Source organism: Muscardinus avellanarius (genome assembly GCF_963383645.1).
Source record: "Muscardinus avellanarius genome assembly, chromosome: 2".
In the NCBI taxonomy this organism is placed as follows: Eukaryota; Metazoa; Chordata; class Mammalia; order Rodentia; family Gliridae; genus Muscardinus; species Muscardinus avellanarius.
In genome coordinates, this window is record NC_137787.1 from 49,051,841 (window position 1) to 49,062,573 (window position 10,733).

A 10,733-nucleotide genomic window follows, 5' to 3' on the forward strand; every position below is an offset into this window, starting at 1 on the left:
GCCCTTGTACCTCCGGGCTACACTCCCAGACCTATTTTTTATATTTTTATTTGGAAACAGGGTCTCAAGCCAGCACGGCTGGCTTTGAACCTGCGCAATCCTCCTGTCTCTGCCTCCCAAGTGCGGGGATTACAAATGCTGCCACCATGCCTGGCTCCCATAGGTTTTGCAACAGTTCAGTTAGCACTGATTTATACCTTGATTTTCTTAGAATTTTTCTAACTTAAACCTACCAACCTATTAACTGCTTGTTATCTGTAAATACATTAGATGTAGAAACCTTATTTTAACAGAGTTGCATCTGTTTCTTAAACTCTTGTGGGAAATAATACTAACCTGCCTCCAAGGATTCTCGTGAAGATTAAATGTGATGATGGATGGAAAGCATTTATCATAGCGATTCTCATCAAGGAAGATGGGTAAATGTTAGCAGTGGCAATTAAAACAACCTCATAAAACAAATGTAAATTTTTGAATTAAAATAATATGAACTTTTGGGAATTTTTATAAAATATAGCTATAGTTATCACATTATAATAATCTGAATTTTTTGGAATTTTCATAAAATTATTACATTTCTTAACATAGACACATACTATTATATGTATAAACAAATGCATGCATATATAATAACTTTGAAAAAACCCTAACCCACAAAGTGATTTTGATTTTACTATTGATTTCCTACTGGGCAGTGTTTTGCAATTATATGTACACCAGCTCAAACTATCTTTGTCTACATCCTTTAGAAGCACTCGGAGGGATGGTTCAGAATCATTCACTGTTGATACTTTCCTTTATCTTCCACTGCTGTCCTTGATTCAAAGGTAAAAGCAGTTTAGGAGACTATTTTTACCAGGAGTGGCAAATGCCACTGATTCCTGGTAAGTGATTCTCTGATCAAATCAGTTTGAGTAGAGTCAATTTAGCTGGGTTTATGGGATTTGGCTTCTCAGGTTAAAGAGCTATTTCAGTGCCTTTGCACACTTATCTAATCTCTCACAGTGGTTAATAAGCATCTGTCAGAATGTTGGATTTCCATGGGGAATTCTATGAAACTATTTTTTGTATTTCTTAACAAAAAAAAATTCTCTGAGACTTGAAGCTTCCATTCTATATGCAATTTGACAGTAATTAATTATTATAGCATGTTCAATACTTTAAAAGTGTTAAGTTTAAGGTACATACAGAGAGCCTCCGTTAGGTGGATAATACTCGAAACTACAATGTGTGAATATTAATGTTGAAATATTAATCATTGTGCTTGGAAACTGGCCCTATGAACCTAGTTGTAAAAAAAGCCCTACTGAGAGTGTTAAAAGATGTAAGTTAATTAAAATAAGGGTTGAGATATGATTTTGGCTGGTGATGTATTTTCCTTATGAAAGAAGGCAGAAGGAAGCAGTTTGGACAGAGAGGCATGGTAGGTAAGTGCCCCCTGGGAGAGCCTTAATGACCAGCAATCGGCTGCTGGATCCATGGAATGACTCCAGACAAAGAGGTAATAAGGTGCCTATGCCCTAATTTCTTTCTGAAGAAGCATTTTTGCCTGTTGGTTGTAGGTTTAAATTTTTTTCTCACTTTAGTATGAACAACTCAGTTTTTCCTTTAGTCTGGACTTGGACCTTTTTTCCAACTCTGTCCTTATTAACCATTTTATTCATTCATCCCACATTCCCTGGCCCCCTGCTCTCTGTAAACAGTGCTTGGAGCATTGAGACTCCGGAGATACCAGGAGGTCACTAGCTTCTTGGAGTTCTTGCCCTCCTTTCAGTGTAAATCTGATTTAAGTCAACTAAGTAAACATTTCCTAGCAGCTCCTATGTCCCAGTGTCTATCCTGAGGGAAACAAAACTGTGGCATACTCTCTGAGCTCAAGAAATTCACAGGGAGACTGCACTTACAAACAAAGGAAATAAAATGTTACTGTTGAGTGCAAGGTAGAGAGGAAGAAAGTGTGTGTGTGCGTGTGTGTGTGTGAGTGCGCGCGGGCATGCACACGTGTGCCTGTGTGGTGCTGGGGAGTGGACGTAGGAGCATTTTACCTCTGAGCTGTCCTGTTTTATTTTTTATTTTAAAATAGGGTCTTATTAAGACACTGCTCACTGGCCTCAAACCTGTCATTCTCCTGTCTCCGTCTCCTAAGTACTAGGATTGCAGGTATGTGTCACGCTGCCTAGATAGAGTGGGGCCTATTACTACATTTAGGGTGTAGGGTTCTTTCCCTGTGATATGTACCCAGCCAACAAAGACCCATTGCTTCACTGACTTTTATTGAGGTTTTTTTTTCTCTACTGATTTAGCTAATATCAAGTTTTTATTTTGTATATTTTTTTAGAGCTGGGGGGCATAATAGTTTTATACAAAAGGCAGTGGTGATATAAATTGAGCAGTGAAAGAAGCGAGAAGAATGTGTGCCTGGGGAGAAGCATTAAGTGATCATTAATTCTGTCAACAAATATTTATTGAAAATGTACTACATGCCTGGCAGTCTTTTAAGTCCTGGGCATAAAGCAGCGCACAAAGCAAACGAACATTTATCCTCATATTAGGTGTGGTGGTGCATACTTGTAATCCCATTATTTGGGAGGCTGAGACAGGAGGATCGCGGTTTTCGGACAGGCTTAGCTACTTAGTGAGGGCAACTCAGTGAAACCCTGTTTCAAAATAAAGAATAAAAAATAGGGCTGTGGGTGGAGCTTGGAGGTAGAATGGACCCTGCGTTCCATCCTTAGTACTAAAAAAAAAAAAAAAGTATATATATATATATATATATATATATATATATCCTCATGGAAATTATGTTCCTAGTGTGTAGTATGATTAAAAATAAACATGGAAAATATTTAGCATGTCCAATGATGCTGAGAACTGTGGAGAAGCAGTAAAACACAGAAGAGACACAGAGATTCTTGGTGTTTGGGTAGATCTACTCCACACAGCACAGTTGGAAAAGTTCTCCCAGGTAAGGTGATATTTGTGCAGAAGCTTGGCGGTGCTGAGGGAGTGAGCAAAGAGAGTGTCTTGGAGGAGGAACGTCTCACCTACCGAGAAGACAGTCAGTGCAAAGGCCCTGAGATCCAAGAGACAGCAAACAGGTGTTATAGGGCAGCCTGGTCATGTGGTTAAGCTTTAAAGCTTAAAGGTAAGCTTTAAAATGAGGTTACAGAGACAACAGAGAGTCTGACCAACTGTGTAATGAAGCAATAATGGGTGATTTTTTTTAAAAGGATGGGTGAGGAAGAGAGAGATAACTGAGGCCAACCCAAGGTCAGTCCTTATCTCTTGGTTAGCATACTGAGGATCCATCTTAAAGTTTAAGTAGCAGGCTAGGAATGAGTCCTTCCCAAGGACAGGAATTCAGTCAAGGGAAAAATTAACTGAGTTTTCCTATTATTAGAGAATAAAACAGGTCGGAAAAGACCTGGATTTGGATTCTGACTTGTTCCTACTGACTCTGGATGGCTTGCTTAGGACTGTCATATTAAACTCCTTGTATTTACTTTTGGTTTTCTTTTGAAATGAAGATATGTTTTCTACATGTTATTTTATCTTTAAACATTTTATTGAAGACTAAGTGAAAACGGACTATTATGCCCCCCAGCTCTAAAAAAAAAATATACAGAATGAAAAGTTGTTATTAGCTGAATCACTAGGGGAAAAATACCTCAATAAAAGTCAGTAGTTTGGTACTACAAACAGAAATTTGCTATTTTCAGAGAACCCAGAATGTGAGGTTTATGTTTACATGTCTTGTTTTTAAGTTTTATGGCCATTTCCATAGAAAAGCAGTTCTTTCCACTCATTTCCTGATTCCTCAGAGAAGGCTCCTTCCTCTTTCTGGTTATCCAGGCTTTGCTGTGAGGGCCTCAGTTGCTGAAAACAGAGAAGGGCTAATCTAGAGACATTCTCTTGAAGATTTGTGTACACACAAACACATACATATACACACCCTTTATTCACTAATTAACTAACATTTATAGCATCAGAATGAGTTGGTGTCATTAAAAATGCAGAAAGAAGCTTATTGTGTTCCATGTGGAGGTGTTCTATAGTTCCTACCTTGTTGTATCTAAAAGGAGTACTAGCAAGACATGTTACTGTCTCTAATATCTCAAAGGCTTCCATTGTTACCTGAAAATTGGAAATGACATTTTCTGTAAAACCATGATTTTAAGACAGGTGTGATGGTACTCACTTGTAATTCCAATAATTGTGAGGCTGTTACAGGAGGATCTCGGGTGTGTGGCCAGTCGCAGCTACTTAGCAAAGCCATCTGCAACTTAGTGAGATCCTATTTCAAAATAAAAGAATAAAATAGGGCTGGGGTATAACTTGGAGATAGAATGCCCCTGGGTTCTATCCCTAGTACCACACACACCACAAAAACAAAACAACAAAACAAAACAAAAAATTTATAAAATGACTTTATCATATGCCACTCTTTTTTTTTTTTTTTTGGTGGTAATGGGGTTCCTGGAAGCCCTTTTACCTCTGGGCTACACTCCCAGACCTATTTTTTATATTTGTTTATTTGGAAACAGGGTCTCTTAAGCCAGCGAGGCTGGCTCCGAACCAGCACGATCCTCCTGTCTCTGCCTCCCAAGCGCGGGGATTACAAGCGTGCGCCACCACGCCCGGCTCATATACCACTTTTTAAATGAGAAAAAGAAACTTCATACTTTGAATTTACACAAAGAAAGTCTCTTAGCTGGTTATTTTTCAGTTTTTGTGAATAAAGGTTATCAATTTTCATTATAATATTTCTAAGCAGATATTTAAAAATCAAAGCAACAGATTGCAGGGTTTATGAAAAATGAATGTTTATTAGGAAACATACTGGGAGAGTTTATGAGCATAAAATAAATTGCTCTAGAAGCAGAAGGAGGCTCAAATAAAAGTAGCTTTTTATGAGAGAAGGAAAGTATCAACTTCTGAAAAAAAAATAACAGTGGAATAGAGATGCTGAATTAGGAAAACAATTGCCACAAATTGAGCTGTAGTTTTGTAATTTAAAGTATGTAAACCAAATATCGTTACAGACAATGTTGGTGAAATAAAGTAACTGCAGTTCTTAACACCAATAAAAACAAGTAAAGTAACCTGGAGAGTTCACTAAAGTGGTAAAGGCATATGTACACAATTCTGGGGGCAAAGCTTTATATCTTTAATAGAAAAACTAAAAAATAGTTACTTAATTTCTACAGTCCTATTTTATCTTTCTACCAAGTAAACACATCAAAATAATTTATGATCTACCTCTCAGAAGTTTAAGGATTATGTTAATTCTTGAGCTAATATATAATTTGGGGCCATATTTTCAGTGCTAAATTCAAGAATAACTTTTATCTTTATTATTTATCTTATTTTCAACTCTCATTTCACACATAATTTATCAATGAATAGTTCCAGCTCTGAAAAAAAAAATTCTTACAGCCTATAATTTCAGCTAATTATTCTCTTGATCTGTGAAGAGTGCATTATTCTTAAAAGCTTATTGATGCTGTTGTGGTCATAGGTTTCCTGTGCGTGAGTCTCCATCACTGAGCCACAGTCCTAAACTACACTGAGATGCTATTAAGGGGGTCACAATGAAGGCAGGAATAACAATGACTGTGTTGCCACTCACATGTTTATGGCAAAAGAATCTCAAAGTGCATATCTTGCTGACCCTAGGGATGAAGGACAGTGCAGAGGGAGCCTTTAGAAGAGTCAACATACTCATCAGGAATTTAGCACCTCACTGGAAGTGTCAGAATTGGTGGCTTGGTTTTTCCACAAGATACAATTGGAGTAATTCTTCCCTTTAAAAATTCCCACACCACTGTCTTGAAGCCCTTCAGTAATTCACACAGCCTCTTGGAACAGCAAAGATACATACATATATATATATATATATATATATATATATATATATATACACACACACACACAAGTTATCTATATATTTGTGTATATATATATATGAAGTTATATGTATATATATATATATGTGTGTGTGTATGTATGTATATGTATATGTATATATTTTTGCCAATGAGAAATGAGGGAATAAAAAAGAAAGAGAAGTTGTGGAAAAATACAAGGCATAAATGGGCAAAATTTAGTGATTGATAAAATGCAGATGATTAGCCACACATGGTGCTATATACATGTAATCTCAGTACTTGGATGGCTAAGACAGGAGAATTGTAGGTTCAAGACCAGCCGTGGCAATTTAGAGAGACCCTCAGGAACTTGGTCATCTTCTATTTCAAAATAAAATAGGACTGGAGGTGTATTTCAGAGATAGAATACCCCTGGATTCAATGCCCAATATATAAAAAAGCAGAGAATTGAGAAAAGAGATGAATCAATAGCCAGATCTAGGTACATTAGAGAGTAGGTGTAGGTTACATACACTAAAGTGGAAATTGAGGAGAAAATGAGAGTTTTGAAAGGTCAGTGCTTCCAAGCATAAAATAACAAAGCAGAGATGAGTTAAATTGCCAGTAATTCTTTTCAGAATAAAATCATTTAAACATATTTTCCATAGTAGAGTCCTCTTATATTTTAAATAATTATTAGACAGTTTTATGGGGTGAAACTTAATTATATGTTTCAGGTTGAACATGGATATGATTGCTGCTAGGTTGGAGGTAGCTTGTATAACCACTTTGGTCTGATTTGGTTAAACATGGCATGCAAATGAAAGGAAAAGGCTTAAAAAGAAAAAAAAAATACGATCATAAGAAGCACAGCAGAGCAAATTGGAAATCTCTTCTTCAGCCTGAATATGATACTGTTTATTTTGTTGTTTATTTTGCTTTTTGAAAGATACCAAATTTATTCCCCATAATTTTTTTTTTTTGGTAATCTGTTCAGGGATTCTGACATTATACATCATTCAATTACAATGTCCTGTGAAAATGTAGCCCTCCATAAAAGAAAGTAGAACACTGTAAAAAAAATTGTCAAAATCATCTTTTTCAGGTCTCTAGAAAGTAATCAGAATCTTGCAGCTATCAGAGGAGCATTTACTGAAGAAAAATGGCTAGATATCTGGAAAAACACTGAGTTTGTGGCTTTTAAGTTTCTTTCTTCTCCATACCCATTTACACAAATGCCTGGAAGCTTATATAAAAAAAAGTCTTTCAATCATAGTAAGTCTTGTAGCCACTGGACATGACAAAATGTGTTTAGAGTTTCGAAGAATCCACATATGCAAAATGTTACCAGAAACGGAGAATACAATTTTATAATGATGAAACAATGAATATAGAGGTCAGATGTAGCTCAGTGAGAGATTGTCCAGCATATTCAAGGCCCTGTGTTTGATCCTCAACACCTTAAAAAGGAAATCGCCAATATCTAGGAAGACATAACAATAATAAACATGCATTCAAAATGATAATAAACACATACCAAAGAGCACTGAGATGAAAGAGCTTCTATGCAGGAAAGGAAACCACCAAGAACCTGAGCAGAGAGCTGGCAGAATGGGAAAAGATTCTTGCCAGCTACTTCTCCAGTATAGGAATAAGATCTAGCTATACAAAGAACTTGAGAAAACACTGCTAAAAATCCCAATAACCTAATTAAAAAATGGGCAAGTGAACTAAATAGACACTTCACAGAAGAAGAAATACAAATGACCAATAAATTTATATAAAATATTCTACATCATTAGTAACTAGGGAAATGCAAACCAAGACTACACTAAAATTTCATCTAACCACAATTGTCACAGCAATCAAGAAGTCAAATAATAAACACTGGCAAAGATGTGGGGAAATAGAAATTCTTATATACTCTTGGTGGGATTTGAAAATTGTTGCAGCTGCTGTGGAGATCAGTGTGGAGATTCCTCAGAAAACTAGGAACAGATCCAGCATTTAATTCAGCTATACCATTCTTGGGTATCTTTCCAAAGAGACTCTAAAATCAGAATATTATAGTAGTAGGAGCCAGGCATGGTGGCGCATGCTTGTAATCCCAGCATTTGGGAGGCTGAGACGGGAGGATCGCAGTTCGTGGACAGCCTCAGCTACTTAGTGAGGCCTTCTGTAACTCAGTGAGACCTTGTTTCAAAATAAAGAATAAAAAAATAGGGCAGGGGGTATAGCTCAGAGGTTGAATGCCCCTGAGTTCGATCCCCAGACCCGCAAAAAAAAAAAAAAAGAATATTATAGTAGTATGTGCATATCAATTTTTATTGCAGCACAATCATAAGAACTAAATTATAGAACCAACCAGTGTTCATACCAGATGAATGGGTTATGGGATATACACACAATGGGATTTTATTCAGCAATAAAAAAGAACAAAATGATATAAGTTTTAGAACAATGGATGGCTAATCTGTGAGACTAGCCAGTCACCCAAAACAAAGAGTTATCTATTTTTTTCTAATATTTATCATTCTTTCCTTGCATTCCAATGATTATTATACAAATGATATTTAAGTATGTTTTGTAGCATTTGTTAAAATTATTCTAATAATCAGAGTTTGAGTTTTTTTCATCATAGCTCTCAGATATTTTGCTGGTCTGTAAATATCATCTGATTTGCATAAGAACAAGTAAGAAGAAACATGCTTGTAGATCTTAGCATTTTATAGTTATGTCTCTGTTTTACTATAAATATTTCATGTTGTTATTTGCTCATATTTTCTCCCAGATAAAATATTTAGCTTCTTTATCAACAGTAAACATGCTTTTTTTTTTTTTTAAACAGAGAAATGCTCAGGACAAACATCACAAAACAATGATTTATGATAAATGATATAAAGATGTAGTTGTAGCCCCTTTCATTTATCAGTTTTTTCCAGAACTGGGGATTAAACCCAGGGGCATTTTACCTATAAACTATACCCCAAGATCTATTTTTATTTTTAATTTGAAACAGGGTCTCACTAGGGGCCTCACTAAGTAGTAGAGGCTAGCTGTGAACCTGTGATCCTCCTGTCACAGCTTCCAAGTACTGGGATTACAAGCATGTGCTACCATGCCCAGCTCATATATCAATTTTAAAATGAATATTCAGGACTTTAAACATGCCCATGGATCCTCCAAATTCTTTTTTTATCCCCCAGTACTGGGGATTGAACCCAGGAACATTCTACCTCCTAGATATACCTCCAGCCCTATTTTTAAATTTTTTTGTGGTGAAACAAAGTCTCACTAAGTTGAGAGGTCCTCACTAAGTAGCTGAGGCCGGCCACAAACCTGTGATTCTCCTATCTCGGCCTCACAAGGACTGGGATTATAAGTGTGCACCACGATGTCCGTCTAGGATTATCCAGTTCTAAGATATACTATTTCATAGCATCATTTCTACAGTTTGGCAAAAACAAGAATGCACAATCTTAAGCAAATAGGGGATATATTATGAAAATTAATTACTGCAATGTGTATCTTTTTCATAAATTACTTGAAATTTCATAGCATTGCAACACTAAATATTGCTAATTATGAAAGATGTAAATTTATAGTTATGTCCTCATACTGGTTGTACCATTATTCACATTTATTTAGTACTACATAATTTCAATTTTAACTACCTAATTTTGAATTTGAGGTAGGTTCATTGTGGTTCTATTGTTTAGGAAGTGGTATATTTGAAAGTATCTTCTGGAATATAGAATTTAGATCTGCATGAGAGAAAAATAGAAATATCACTTATATTGTAATCCTACTTGGCATACAAACAATCATTTATTTAATAATAAAATAGAGTTGTGAGAATAAACATAATGCATTAAGGTTGTTTCTTTGAAATGGGCATCAAGGAATGAGGACTCAAATTCTGTTGACACTTTCCAGTTAACCCAAATGAGAATGTACATAAATTTAAGCTTGTGAACATATAGTTTCAACATGGCACTAAGTGACTGGATGAACCAGGATCCCTCCTTTGCATTTCTCCAAGAATAGTAACTGGGCCCTGTGGAATATGCATACAAGAAGTTGCCATGGCATTTCATTATCAGAGCCACTGTTGGTCTCAATGCCACAGTCTAGTTCTGTCCTCCGACAGGCCTGAATGATAAAAAGTTTGTTTTCTAGGTAGCATTCTACAATAATCCCCTCTAAAGAAACTCTTAGTTTTTTTAGGTCAACATGTCCGTTTGTTCCAAAAATTCTTCCTTCTTCACCATGGCTTAGAATTAAACAAACAAAGCAGTTTCTTTTGCTATGATCTTCTTTTGAAATGTTGTGCTACCATACCACAGTTTCTTCATTTGTAAGTTCATTTTTTATTTCTGACTTCGTATTTCAAGTTCATGAATGTTTCTCTGAGGTTTGCTGCATCTACATCTGTACCAGTCCAAAATGACATGCCAGAGCTTTTATGAAAGTTCTCATTGTTAATGAGGATACATAAACCCATTTCAGGATAATCCATTTTATAACTATTATCCAATGAAATTCTAGAGTCCACTGATTTGCTTCCATGTATGACATTTGGTTCAAAATTTTTAGTGGATTTTGAATCCACTGAATTTTCAATGTTCTTCATGGCTACTTTTATCACTGTATAGAGCTTGCAACCTTCAAACAGCAGAAACTACAGCTATGCTTCATGCCTATCCGACTTTATATTCTTGATGATTGCATTTTAGGTGGAGTTAGTATAGTTTAATTTGCATTTCCTTGATTGCTAATAAGGTTGAACATTTTTGCATGATTTATTGGATATTTATATTTTTCTATTGAGAAGTATCTATTCAATTTAATTACACATTCTTATTG

General features: G+C 35.7%; 1 pseudogene across 1 annotated transcript in view; it reads right to left on the reverse strand.

Moving 5' to 3' along the window:
* The window catches only part of LOC308258701 (caspase-3-like), an 85,176-nt pseudogene extending 74,676 nt beyond the window's left edge, over nucleotides 1-10,500 (reverse strand). Inside the window, exon 1 of the transcript in view lies at nucleotides 9,809-10,500. The product of the transcript in view is annotated as a caspase-3-like (transcript). The remainder of the gene's footprint in view (nucleotides 1-9,808) is intronic.
* Nucleotides 10,501-10,733: the final 233 nt, after the last annotated feature.